This window comes from Strongylocentrotus purpuratus, unplaced genomic scaffold (genome assembly GCF_000002235.5).
Source record: "Strongylocentrotus purpuratus isolate Spur 01 unplaced genomic scaffold, Spur_5.0 spur5_scaffold_16, whole genome shotgun sequence".
Lineage (NCBI taxonomy): Eukaryota > Metazoa > Echinodermata > Echinoidea > Camarodonta > Strongylocentrotidae > Strongylocentrotus > Strongylocentrotus purpuratus.
Genome location: NW_022145601.1, coordinates 30,834,144 through 30,849,661, shown reverse-complemented (window position 1 = coordinate 30,849,661; position 15,518 = coordinate 30,834,144).

Below are 15,518 nucleotides of genomic sequence, written 5' to 3'. Positions count from 1 at the left end.
AAAAAAAATCGCGCAAACGCGCATTTTCGCGCGTTTTTGTTCGTCACGGCAGAACGCAAAATAATTACCCCTCAATTTGTTTTGACAGGATATTCCTCATTTTTTTCTGAACAATTTGATACCATGTTCATCTCTTTATCACTATTAATAACGAAAGGAGCGTCCGTTGAAGATATATATCCGTGCGTGCGAACTCATGTTTCATAGCATATATGGGCAAAAACATGCCATAAAAAGTACATCGGGATGAATAAGGACTGCCAATTTTTTTCTTCATATTTAGATTTAGTATGAGTCGGAGATATGATTTCATGTCTCATTTGGCCATTAAGTATATTTTTACATAATCATATTGACCTTGGAACTAAAAATACGAATTGGCATATTATGACGTCAACATATTTACGGAAAATGATATTATCTCTGCAAATATTGATCAATTTTCTTCTAAATTTGATATGTTGTAGCTGAGACAATTCTTCACAAGATTATTACCAATATTTATTCATTTTGATGACGTCAATAGATTTTTGCTTAATATGCGTCTTATGCTTATGGGAGGTGATTGATACTACATTCCAGTCTAGACTTGTTCATTATGTTGCGTATGTAGTGCGTCGAAATGTCAGTTCAATGATTGGTAGGCTCTGCAATCAGGCGAAAATTTGAGCTTGTTAAGTAAATTAATAGTTTAATCATATAACAATTGTCTATCGAATATCTGAAGGGGGCGCTATACCATTTTTAATCATTGTCATCATAATTTAAAACCAACAAATCATCAATATCGTCATTATCGTATTTATGAATATTATCATTAGATCATCATCGGCACACTTTCATGATACAAAAATAGCTACGTATCACCTAATTCGTCAAAGTGACGAATTAAAGTCTAGTTATTCTTCTTCTTCTTCCTATTATTCTTCCTCGATTTTGTTCGCAGGATATCTCAAGACTGAATAAAGCCATTGTCATGAAACTTTTAATGATGATAGATCTTAGTCTAACTTAGAACTGCGTGACTTTTCAAAGACTCAAAATTATCGTGACGTCATCCAGGCGCCATTTTGTGAAAATCAACTTATGATCATATCTTCATAACGGAAAGTAATTCTTCATTCATATTTATCATGAATAAGATCAATATCCGTCCGGTTAATTTGAGGTCAATAAAACGTACGCAAATTTGCGCGTGCGCGTTCGTCCGCGCGTTTACGCGCGCAAATTTTTTTTAAATGCTCCAAATCATCCCAAATTTTTTTTACATACGTTTCAGGCCATATGCAGCATTTGATAAAAAAAATTACGCACACGCGCATGCGCGCGCGTTTTCGCGCGTACTGGCATTTTGCAACATAGAATCGCCGAGTTTTTTCTGTCATCATATTTGGTACATTTTTCCAAGCATTTTGATAATTTGTTCACCTTTTATTAACACAATGAGCGTCCGTCAAAGTTGACAGCACGCGCGGATTTGCGTTATCTTTATCCACAATACATGGGCAAAAACATGCCTATATAAAATTAATTGTAACTCTTTAGAATAGATAGAAACTCCTAATATTTTTTCATATTTGGATAGATTATGAGTCGTAGATATGATTTCATGTCTCATTTGATCCTCAATTAACTCATGACGTCATCATAATGGCCTCCAAACTCAAAACTTCAATTTGCATATTATGACGTTAGCATATTTTTGGAAAATTGATTTTATCTCTGTAAATATCGATCAAATTTCTGTCAAATTTTGATATGTTCTAGCTGAGACAATTTTCTACAAATACAGTATCCACAGTTTTTATTTTTGACAAAAGTATCATGGTGTATTTTTGCGATTAAAGGAGGCATGTCAATTTTTCACATTTTGCGTGTATTCTCTATGGGACATGACTTTTTCTCAAAACTGGATTCTACACTCCTGTCTTTCGCGAGCAAAATCTCCGTTGTTTTATCTTTGTTTACGCTGAGCTTCGAGTATGTTGTAACGGAGACAATAAGCTATCTCAAATGTGGCTTTTATTTTTTGATCAGATGCCGGGATCATGCTAGTATTGCACTTTCAAAGTGGGGTTTGAGAATCACATTTTCCGTTTACGTGTAATCGCTATGTGAATTGTTTTGGTATATCGTTAACGCACTTGACTTCTATCCTCTAGGTCCCTGGTTCGAGTCTGGGCGTCTCCAACCATTTTTTTTCCCTTTACTTTTTTTTTCTTTTTGACCTTTCACTGTACCATCTCCTTTGATTATTAAAACACGTAGATCCGCAAATAATGTAATAAACTATTTGCTTTATTATTACTCTATTTTCACTTAAACGATTACTTTTTGTGTCTAATCCCTATGGGAGATGACTTTTCCTCAAATCTGGATTCTACATTTCTGTCTTTTGCGAGCAATATCGCCGTTATTCCTGCTTGCATTTTGTTGATTTTTGAGGATGTTGTAGCTGAGACTATATGCTATCTAAATCACCCCTCATTTTTTTAATAAGATATCAGGTTCACGCTCATGATCATGATCATCTTCATTATCATAATGATGATAATTATTTATCAATTACATTTTCATTTCTTTGAATAAGATAAAATCGTCAAAATGTGTTCTTCATGATGTAAATTAGAGTCAAAGGTGTAACGGTTACTAATCTATCTTCCCTAGATCCATAATGATCAAGGGATCGACACAATTTAAACTTGACATATGGATAGATCATAATGGGAAAAGTATTTTATAAAATAATATGATATAGTGTATTAAATGCATTCTTCGTTATGTAAACCAATATCATACGTATCACCTAATTCGTCTAAGTGATGAATTAAAGTCTAGTTAGGTGATACGTAACGAAGTCTACGTATCACCTATTGATTTCGTCAAGATTTTTATTATTAGGTGATACGTACGTAGACGTATCACCTTTTGATTTCGTCAAGATTTTTATTATTTATTTATTTATTTATTTATTTATTATTATTCTTCCTCGATTTTGTTCGCAGGATATCTCAAGACTGAATAAAGCCATTGTCATGAAACTTTCAAAGATGATAGATCTTAGTCTAACTTAGAACTGCGTGACTTTTCAAAGACTCAAAATTATCGTGACGTCATCTAGACGCCATTTTGTTAAAATCAACTTATGATCATATCTTCATAACGGAAAGCCATTTCTCATTCATATTTGTCATGATCAAGGTCAATATCCGTCCGGTCAATTTGAGGTCAATATATGCGCGTAAAAATGCGCGTACGCGTAGGTGCGCGCGTATACGCGCGCTAAAAAAATTAAAATGCTCCAAATCATCCCAATTTTTTTTTGCATACGTTTCAGGCCATATAGAGCATTTGACAAAAAATCGCGCTCACGCGCATGCGCGCGCGTTTTTTGCGCGTACCAGCATTTTGCAACATAGAATCGCCGTATTTTCTCCGTCATCGTATTTTGTACATTTTTCCAAGCATTTTGATAATTTGTTCACCTTTTAATAACGCAATGAGCGTCCGTCAAAGTTGACAGCACGCGCGGATTTGCGTGATCTTTATCCACAATACATGGGCCAAAAAATGCCTATACAAAATTCATTGTAACTCTTCAGAATAGATAGAAACTCCCAATATTCTTTCATATGTGGATAGATTATGAAATGGAAATATGATTTCATGTCTCATTTGACTCTCAATTAACTCATAATGTCATCATAATGGCCTCCAAACTCGAAATTTAAATTTGCATATTATGACGGATGCATATTTTTGGAAAATTGATTGTATCTCTGTAAATATTGATTTTTTTTTCTTCCAAATTTTGATATGTTCTAGCTGAGACAATTTTCTACAAATGTAGTGTACATAATTGTCCAGTTTGACAAAGGTATCATGGCGTATTTTTGCGATTAAAGGAGGCATGTCAATTTTTCACATTTTGCGTGTATTGTCTATGGGACATGACTATTTCTCAAAACTGCATTCTACATTTCCGTCTTTCGCGAGCAACATCTCCTTTTTTTAACTTTGTTTTCCGTGAGCTTCGGATATGTTGTAGCTGAGACAATGAGCTATCTCCAATGTGTACTTCATTTTTCGATCAGATGCCGGGATCATGCTCATATTTTACTTGCAAAGTGGGATTTTAGAATTCCATTTTCGTTTACGTGTAATCGCTATGGGAAATGTTTTGGTATATCGCTAACGCACTTGACTTCCGACCTTGAGATCCCGGGTTCGAGTCCGGGTGTCTGCAACAATTTTTTCTCCACTTTTTTTGTTCCTTTTGACCTTTCACTGTACCATCTCCTTTGATTATTTAAACACGTAGAATCGCAAATAGTGTAATAAACAACCCTATTTACTTTAGTGTTTCCCTATTTTCACTTAATCCATTACTTTTTGCGTGTAATCCCTATGGGAGATGACTTTTTTTTTCAAATCTGGATTCTACATTCCTGTCTTTTGCGAGCAATATCGCCGTTATTTCGGCTTGGATTTTGTTGATTTTTGAGTATGTTGTAGCTGAGACTATATGCTATCTAAATCAACCCTCATTTTTTCAATAAGATGTCATGATCGCGCTTATGATCATGATCATGATCATCATGATCATCATTATCATAATGATGATAATCATTTATCAATTACATTTTCATTTCTTTGAATAAGATAAAAATCGTCAAAAGGTGTTCTTCATGATGTAAATTAGAGTCAAATGTGTAACTGGTTACTGCACAGGGTCAAAGGTCATATATTGTTTCAAGCTATCTTCCCTAGATTCATGATGATCAAGGAGACACAATTTAATCTTGACATATGAATAGATCATAATGGGAGAAGCATATAAATGGGAGAAGCATTTTACAAAATAATATATCGTGTAATGCATTATTCGCTATGTAAACCACTATCATACGTATCACCTAATTCGTCTAAGTGACGAATTAAAGTCTAGTTATTATTCCTATTATTCTTCCTCGATTTTGTTCGCAGGATATATCAAGACTGAATAAAGCCATTGTCATGAAACTTTCAATGATGATAGATCTTAGTCTAACTTAGAACTGCGTGACTTTTCAAAGACTCAAAATTATCGTGACGTCATCTAGACGCCATTTTGTTAAAATCAACTTATGATCATATCTTCATAACGGAAAGCCATTTCTCATTCATATTTGTCATGATCAAGGTCAATATCCGTCCGGTCAATTTGAAGTCAATATATGCGTGTAAAAATGCGCGTACGCGTAGGTGCGCGCGTTTACGCGCGCTCAAAATTTTTAAATGCTCAAAATCATCCCAAATTTTTTTTGCATACGTTTCAGGCCATATAGAGCATTTGACAAAAAATCGCGCTCACGCGCATGCGCGCGCGTTTTTTGCGCGTACTGGCATTTTGCAATATAGAATCGCCGAATTTTTTCTGTCATTATATTTGGTACATTTTTCCAAGCATTTTGATAACTTGTTCATCTTTTAATAACGCAATGAGCGTCCGCCAATGTTGACAGCGCGCGCGGATCTGCGTTATCTTTATCCACAATATATGCGCAAAATCATGCCTATACAAAATTCATTGTAACTCTTTAGAATAAATAGGAACTCCCAATATTTTTTTCATATTTAGATAGATTATGAGTCGGAGATATGATTTCATGTCTCATTTTACCATCAATTAACTCATGATGTCATCATAATGGCCTCCGAACTCAAAATTTAAATTTGCATATTATGACGTTTGCATATTTTTGAAAAATTGATTGTGTCTCTGTAAATATTGATTAATTTCTTTCAAATTTCGATATGTTCTAGCTGAAACAATTCTCTACAAATAAGTGCCCACAATTTTTCATTTTGACAAAAGTATCATGGCGTATTTTTTCGATTAAAGGAGGCATGTCAATTTTGCACATTTTGCGTGTATTCTCTATGGGACATGACTTTTTCTCAAAACTGGATTCTACCTTCCTGTCTTTCACGAGCAAAATCTCCGTTGTCTTAGCTTAGTTTTTGCTGAGTTTCGAATATGTTGTAGCTGAGACAATAATCTATCACACGTGTGCCTTTTATTTTTGATCAGATGCCGGGATTATGCTCATATTTCACTTGCAAAGTAGGATTTGAGAATTCCATTTCCCGTTTACGTGTAATCGCTATGGGAAATGTTTTGGTATATCGGTAACGCACTTGACTTCCATCCTCGAGATCCATGGTTTGAGTCTGAGTGTCTCCAACAATATTTGTCTTCATTTTATTTTTTGACCTTTCACTGTACCATCTCCTTTGAGTATTAAAACACGTAGAATCGCAAATAATGTAATAAATAACCCTATTTTCTTTATTATTACCCTATTTTCACTTAATCCATTACTTTTTGCTTTTAATCCCTATGGGAGATGACTTTTTCTCAAATCTGGATTCTACATTCCTGTGTTTTGAGCAATATCGCCGATATTTCTGCTTGGATTTTGTTGATTTTTGAGTATGTTGTAGCTGAGACAAGTTTCCACGAGATTTATGTAGACTATCTAACATTATCATGACGTTATCATAGTCAAAAATTCAATCATAGGTGACATGTCAATTATCATATATAACAATCCTCAATCAGATACCTGAAGGGGGCGCTATACCACTTTCAATCATGGTCATCTGAAAGGCATTGTTCTCAATTGCATCTCTCTCTCTCCTCTCATGTTCTGCCCCTCTCCTTTTTTGGTCTGTCTCTGCATCTATCTATCTCTCTTCTCTTTCACCCTCTCCCTCTCTCTCTCTCTCTCTTGCCTTGCGTCCCTCTTATTCTCTTGGTCTGTCTCCCTCTGCCCTACAGTTGAAACTTGACTCATGGATAGACCATAATGGAAGTAGTAAACGAAATATGAAATCGTAAAAATGCGTTCTTTATTATGTTACACATGAGCATACGTATCACCTAATTCGTCAAAGTGACGAATTAAAGTCTAGTTAGGTGATACGTACGTAGACGTATCACCTTTTGATTTCGTCAAGATTTTTATTAGGTGATACGTAACGAAGTCAACGTATCACCTTTTGATTTCGTCAAGATTTTTATTTATTATTCTTCTTCTTCTTCCTATTATTCTTCCTCGATTTTGTTCGCAGGATATCTCAAGACTGAATAAAGCCATTGTCATGAAACTTTCAATGATGATAGATCTTAGTCTAACTTAGAACTGCGTGACTTTTCAAAGACTCAAAATCATCGTGACGTCATCCAGGCGCCATTTTGTGAAAATCAACTTATGATCATATCTTCATAAAAGAAAGCCATTTCTCATTCATATTTGTCATGATCAAGGTCAATATGTGTCGGGTCAATTTCAGGTCAATAAATGCGCGCAAAAATGCGCGTACGCGAAGGTGCGCGCGTCAATGCGCGCGTAAAATTTAAAATTGCTCAAAATCGTCTTTAATTTTTTTTGCATACGTTTCAGGCCATTATAAGCATTTCATAAAAAATCACGCAAAACACGCATTTTTGCACGTTTTCGTTCGTCACGGCCGAATGAAAAATAATTCCTCCGCAAAAACTTTTGACAGAATATTCCTCATATTTTTCCGAACAATTTGATACCATGTTTAGCTCTTTATCACTATTAAAAACGGAATGAGCGTCCGTTCAAGATAACCGTCCGTACGCGCGATTTTTGTAATACATTGCATATATGGGCAAAAACATGCCTATGAAAAGTCCATTGGGATGAATAGGGATTGCCAATTTTTTTTTCATATTTAGATAGAGTATGAGTCGGAGGTATGATTTCATATCTCATTTGGCCATTAAGTACATCTTAACGTCATCATAATGGCCTTGGAAGTCAAAAATACAAAATTGCATATTATGACGTCATTGTATTTATGGAAAATGTAGTGTATTTCTCTCAATATTCATCGATTCTCTTTGAAATGTCGATATGTTGTAGATAAGGCAAAATTCTCTACAAGATCACTGTTCACTAAGTTTCATTTTAATGAGGTCATCATAGTACAAAATTCAATTAAAGGCCACATGTCAGAATTTTCGTCATTTGCGTGTTATGTCTATGGAAGGTGAATTTCGTTCACATCAGGAATCTACATGGCATTCATCTATGAGCACTATCTATCTTATGTGTGCTCTGTTTTCTCCCAAATTGGGGTATGTTATAGCTGAGACCATGGGCTATAAAAAAGGGTGACTTTGTTTTTTAATCAGATGTTGGGATCATGTTAAAATTTTCGATCGAAAGTTGAAATTGCAAATTTTGAAGGAATCATTAGGTGATACGTAACGAAGTCAACGTATCACCTTTTGATTTCGTCAAGATTTTTATTTATTAGGTGATACGTAACGAAGTCTACGTATCACCTTTTGATTTCGTCAAGATTTTCTTTATTATTATTATTATTTCTTTTTATTCTTCCTCGAATTTGTTCGCAGGATATCTCAAGACTGAATAAAGCCATTGTCATGAATCTTTCAATGATGATAGATCTTAGTCTAACTTAGAACTGCGTGACTTTTCAAAGACTCAAAGTTATCGTGACGTCATCCAGGCGCCATTTTGTGAAAATCAACTAGTGATCATATCTTCATAACGGAAAGTTATTTTTCATTCATATTTATCATGAATAAGATCAATATCCGTCGGGTCAATTTGAGGTCAATAAATGCGCGCAAAAATGCGCGTACGCGTAGGCGCGCGCGTTAATGCGCGCGTAAAATTTTAAATTGCTCAAAATCGTCTTAAATTTTTTTTGCATACGTTTCAGGCCATTATAAGCATTTCATAAAAAATCACGCAAAACACGCATTTTTGGACGTTTTCGTTCGTCACGGCCGAACGAAAAATAATTTCTCCGCAAAAGCTTTTGACCGAATATTCCTCATATTTTTCCGGAAAATTTGATACCATGTTTAGCTCTTTATCACTATTAAAAACGGAATGAGCGTCCGTTCAAGATAACCGTCCGTACGCGCGATTTTTGTAATACATTGCATATATGGGCAAAAACATGCCTATGAAAAGTCCATTGGGATGAATAGGGATTGCCAATTTTGTTTTCATATTTAGATAGAGTATGAGTCGGAGGTATGATTTCATATCTCATTTGGCCATTAAGTACATCTTGACGTCATCATAATGGCCTTGGAAGTCAAAATACAAAAATGCATATTATGACGTCATTATATTTATGGAAAATGTAGTGTATTTCTCTCAATATTCATCGATTTTCTTTGAAATGTCGATATCTTGTAGATAAGGCAATTCTCTACAAGATCACTTTTCACTAAGTTGCATTTTAATGAGGTCATCATAGTACAAAATTCAATTAAAGGCCACATGTCAGAATTTTCGTCATTTGCGTGTTATGTCTATGGAAGGTGAATTTCGTTCACATCATGAATCTACATGGCATTCATCTATGAGCACTATCTATCTTATGTGTCCTCTGTTTTCTCCCAAATTGGGGTATGTTATAGCTGAGACCATGGGCTATAAAAACGGTGTACTTTGTTTTTTAATCAGATGTTGGGATCATGTCGGAATTTTCAATCGAAAGTTGAAATTGCAAATTTTGAAGGAATCATTAAGTGATACGTATCATTAGGTGATACGTAACGAAGTCTACGTATCACCTTTTGATTTCGTCAAGATTTTCTTTATTATTATTATTATTTCTTTTTATTCTTCCTCGAATTTGTTCGCAGGATATCTCAAGACTGAATAAAGCCATTGTCATGAATCTTTCAATGATGATAGATCTTAGTCTAACTTAGAACTGCGTGACTTTTCAAAGACTCAAAGTTATCGTGACGTCATCCAGGCGCCATTTTGTGAAAATCAACTAGTGATCATATCTTCATAACGGAAAGTTATTTTTCATTCATATTTATCATGAATAAGATCAATATCCGTCGGGTCAATTTGAGGTCAATAAATGCGCGCAAAAATGCGCGTACGCGTAGGCGCGCGCGTTAATGCGCGCGTAAAATTTTAAATTGCTCAAAATCGTCTTAAATTTTTTTTGCATACGTTTCAGGCCATTATAAGCATTTCATAAAAAATCACGCAAAACACGCATTTTTGGACGTTTTCGTTCGTCACGGCCGAACGAAAAATAATTTCTCCGCAAAAGCTTTTGACCGAATATTCCTCATATTTTTCCGGAAAATTTGATACCATGTTTAGCTCTTTATCACTATTAAAAACGGAATGAGCGTCCGTTCAAGATAACCGTCCGTACGCGCGATTTTTGTAATACATTGCATATATGGGCAAAAACATGCCTATGAAAAGTCCATTGGGATGAATAGGGATTGCCAATTTTGTTTTCATATTTAGATAGAGTATGAGTCGGAGGTATGATTTCATATCTCATTTGGCCATTAAGTACATCTTGACGTCATCATAATGGCCTTGGAAGTCAAAATACAAAAATGCATATTATGACGTCATTATATTTATGGAAAATGTAGTGTATTTCTCTCAATATTCATCGATTTTCTTTGAAATGTCGATATCTTGTAGATAAGGCAATTCTCTACAAGATCACTTTTCACTAAGTTGCATTTTAATGAGGTCATCATAGTACAAAATTCAATTAAAGGCCACATGTCAGAATTTTCGTCATTTGCGTGTTATGTCTATGGAAGGTGAATTTCGTTCACATCATGAATCTACATGGCATTCATCTATGAGCACTATCTATCTTATGTGTCCTCTGTTTTCTCCCAAATTGGGGTATGTTATAGCTGAGACCATGGGCTATAAAAACGGTGTACTTTGTTTTTTAATCAGATGTTGGGATCATGTCGGAATTTTCAATCGAAAGTTGAAATTGCAAATTTTGAAGGAATCATTAAGTGATACGTATCATTAGGTGATACGTAACGAAGTCTACGTATCACCTATTGATTTCGTCAAGATTTTCTTTTTTTTTTTTATTATTATTCTTCCTCGAATTTGTTCGCAGGATATCTCAAGACTCAATAAAGCCATTGTTATGAATCTTTCAATGATGATAGATCTTAGTCTAACTTAGAACTGCGTGACTTTTCAAAGACTCAAAGTCATCGTGACGTCATCCAGGCGCCATTTTGTAAAAATCAACTTATGATCATATCTTCATAACGGAAAGTAATTTTACATTCATATTTATCAAGATTAAGATCAATATCCGTCGGGTCAATTTGAGGTCAATAAATGCGCGCAAAATTGCGCGTACGCGTAGGCGCGCGCGTTAATGCGCGCGTAAAATTTTAGATTGCTCAAAATCGTCTTAAATTTTTTTTGCATACGTTTCAGGCCATTATAAGCATTTCATAAAAAATCACGCAAAACACGCATTTTTGCACGTTTTCGTTCGTCACGGCCGAACGAAAAATAATTTCTTCGCAAAAGCTTTTGACCGAATATTCCTCATATTTTTCCGGAAAATTTGATACCATGTTAAGCTCTTTATCACTATTAAAAACGGAATGAGCGTCCGTTCAAGATAACCGTCCGTACGCGCGATTTTTGTAATACATTGCATATATGGGCAAAAACATGCCTATAAAAAGTCCATTGGGATGAATAGGGATTGCCATTTTTTTTTCATATTTAGATAAAGTAGGAGTCGGAGGTATGATTTCATATCTCATTTGGCCATTAAGTACATCTTAACGTCATCATAATGGCCTTGGAAGTCAAAAATACAAAATTGCATATTATGACGTCATTGTATTTATGAAAAATGTAGTGTATTTCTCTCAATATTCATCGATTCTCTTTGAAATGTCGATATGTTGTAGATAAGGCAATTCTCTACAAGATCCCTTTTCACTAAGTTTGATTTTAATGAGGTCATCATAGTACAAAATTCAATTAAAGGCCACATGTCAGAATTTTCGTCATTTGCGTGTTATGTCTATGGAAGGTGAATTTCGTTCACATCATGAATCTACATGGCATTCATCTATGAGCACTATCTATCTTATGTGTGCTCTGTTTTCTCCCAAATTGGGGTATGTTATAGCTGAGACCATGGGCTATAAAAACGGTGTACTTTGTTTTTTCATCGGATGTTGGGATCATGTCGGAATTTTCAATCGAAAGTTGAAATTGCAAATTTTGACGGAATCATTAGGTGATACGTAACGAAGTCTACGTATCACCTTTTGATTTCGTCAAGATTTTTATTAGGTGATACGTAACGAAGTCAACGTATCACCTTTTGATTTCGTCAAGATTTTTATTATTATTTATTAGGTGATACGTACGTAGACGTATCACCTTTTGATTTCGTCAAGATTTTTATTATTTATTTATTTATTTATTTATTTATTATTATTCTTCCTCGAATTTGTTCGCAGGATATCTCAAGACTGAATAAAGCCATTATCATGAAACTTGCCATGATGATAGATCTTAGTCTAACTTAGAACTGCGTGACTTTTCAAAGACTCAAAATTATCGTGACGTCATCCAGGCGCCATTTTGTGAAAATAAACTTATGATCATATCTTCATAACGGAAAGGAATTTTTCATTCATATTTATCAGGAAGAAGATCAATATCCATCCGGTCAATTTCAGATCAATAAACGTGCGCAAATGCGCGCGTGCGCGTTCGTACGCGCGTTTACGCGCGCGAAAAAAATTAAAATGCTCCAAATCATCCCAAATTTTTTTTGCATACGTTTCAGGCCATATGGAGCATTTGACAAAAAATCACGCAAACGCGCATGCGCGCGCGTTTTTTGCGCGTACTAGCATTTTGCAACATAGAATCGCCGAATGTTCTCTATCATCATATTTGGTACATCTTTCCAAGCATTTTGATAACTTGTTCACCTTTTAATAACGCAATGAGCGTCCGTCAAAGTTGACAGCGCGCGCGGACCTGCGTTATCTTTATCCACAATACATGAGCAAAAACATGTCTATACAAAATTCTTTGTAACTCTTCAAAATAGATAGAAACTCCCAATATTTTTTCATATTTAGATTGGTTATAAGTTGGAGATATGATTTCATGTCTCATTTGACCCTCAATTAACTCATAACGTCATCATAATGGCCTCCAAACTCAAAATTTCAATTTGCATATTATGACGTCAGCATAATTTTGGAAAATTGATTGTATCTCTGTAAATATTGATTGATTTTCTTTTAAATTTTGATATGTTCTACCTGAGACAATTTTCTACAAATAAATAATCCACAATTTTCCATTTTGACAAAGGCATCATGGCGTATTTTTGCAATTAAAGAAGGCATGTCAATTTTTCACATTTTACGTGTATTCTCTATGGGACATGACTTTTTCTCAAAACTGGATTCTACACTCCTGTCTTTCGCGAGCAAAATCTCTGTTGTTTTAGCTTCGTTTTCGCTGAACTTCGGATATGTTGTAGCTGAGACAATGAGCTATCACAAGTGCGCCCTTTATTTTTCGATTAGATGCCGGGATCATGCTCATATTTCACTTGCAAAGTAGGATTTCAGAATTCCATTTCCCGTTTACGTGTAATCGCTATGGGAAATGTTTTGGTATATCGGTAACGCACTTGACTTCCAATCTCGAGATCCCTGGTTCGAGTCCGGGTGTCTCCAACAATTTTTTTCTTCACTTTTTTTTCCTTTTGACCTTCACTGTACCATCTCCTTTGATTATTAAAACACGTAGAATCGCAAATAATGTCACAAACAACCCTTTTTACTTTATTATTACCCTATTTTCACTTAATCCATTACTTTTTGCGTGTAATCTCTATGGGAGATGACTTTTTCTCAAATCTGGAGTCTACATTCCTGTCTTTTGCGAGCAATATCGCCGTTATTTCTGCTTGGATTTTGTTGACTTTTGAGTAAGTTGTAGCTGAGACTATATGCTATCTAAATCAACCCTCATTTTTTCAATAAGATGTCATGATCGCGCTCATGATCATGATCATTATCATCATGATCATCATTATCATAATGATGATAATCATTTATCAATTACATTTTCATTTCTTTGAATAAGATAAAATCGTCAAAAGGTGTTCTTCATGATGTAAATTAGAGTCAAATGTGTAACTGGTTACTGCACAGGGTCAAAGGTCATATATTGTTTCAATCTATCTTCCCTAGATCCATGATGATCAAGGAGACACAATTTAATCTTGACATATGAATAGATCATAATGGGAGAAGCATATAAATGGGAGAAGCATTTTACAAAATAATATATCGTGTAATGCATTATTCGTTATGTAAACCATTATCATACGTATCACCTAATTCGTCTAAGTGACGAATTAAAGTCTAGTTAGGTGATACGTATGAAATATACGTATCACCTTTTGATTTCGTCAAGATTTTCTTTATTATTTTTATTATTCTTCCTCGAATTTGTTCGCAAGATATCTCAACACTGAATAAAGTTATTGTCATGAATCTTTCAATGATGATAGACCTTAGTCTAACTTAGAACTGCATGACTTTTCAAAGACTCAAAGTCATCGTGACGTCATCCAGGCGCCATTTTGTGAAAATGAACTTATGATCATATCTTCATAACGGAAAGGAATTTCTCATTTATAATTATCAGGATTAAGATCAATATCTGTCCGGTCAATTTCAAGTCAATAAATGCGCGCAAAAATGCGCGTACGCGTTTGTGCGCGCGTTAACGCGCGCGTAAAATTTTAAATTGCTCAAAATCGTCTTAAATTTTGTTTGCAAACGTTTCAGGCCATTATAAGCATTTCATAACAAATCGCGCAAAACACGCATTTTTGCGCGTTTTCGTTCGTCACGGCCGAACGAAAAATAATTACCCCTCAATTTTTTTTGACAGGATATTCCTCATATTTTTCTGAACAATTTGATAACATGTTCATCTCTTTATCACTATTAATAACGGAATGAGCGTCCGTTGAAGATAAATATCCGTGTGTGCTAGCTCATGTATTACATAGCATATATGGGCAAAAACATGCCTATAAAAAGTACATCGGGATGAATAAGGACTGCCATTTTTTTTCTTCATATTTAGATAGAGTATGAGTCGGAGATATGATTTCATATCTCATTTGGCCATTAAGTACATCTTGACGTCATCGTAATGGCCTTGGAAGTCAAAATACAAAAATGCATATTATGACGTCATTATATTTAGGGAAAATTTAGTGTATTTCTCTCAATATTCATCGATTCTGTTCTGTCTCTGCCTCTCTCTCCCTTTCTCTCTGCATCATCTCAGCTTGTCTCATGCATATATGTATAACAATTTAATTCAAGGAAATTCGAGGCAATTTTTATCGTTTTGCCCCTCACTGCCATGCATACTAACAATCGTTTCTAGATTTAACATCATAGATGTTGGGTTATATGGATGGGTACAATATTTTACTCATATTTTATATTAAATCAGGACTAAATAAAATCACTATGTACATTTTGTTAAATTTGTAAAAAAAGTGTTTTGAGCTTCTTTAGTATAAGTAAAACAGGTTATTCCTCCATCGAAAACCTGAAGGGGGCGCTGTGCCAC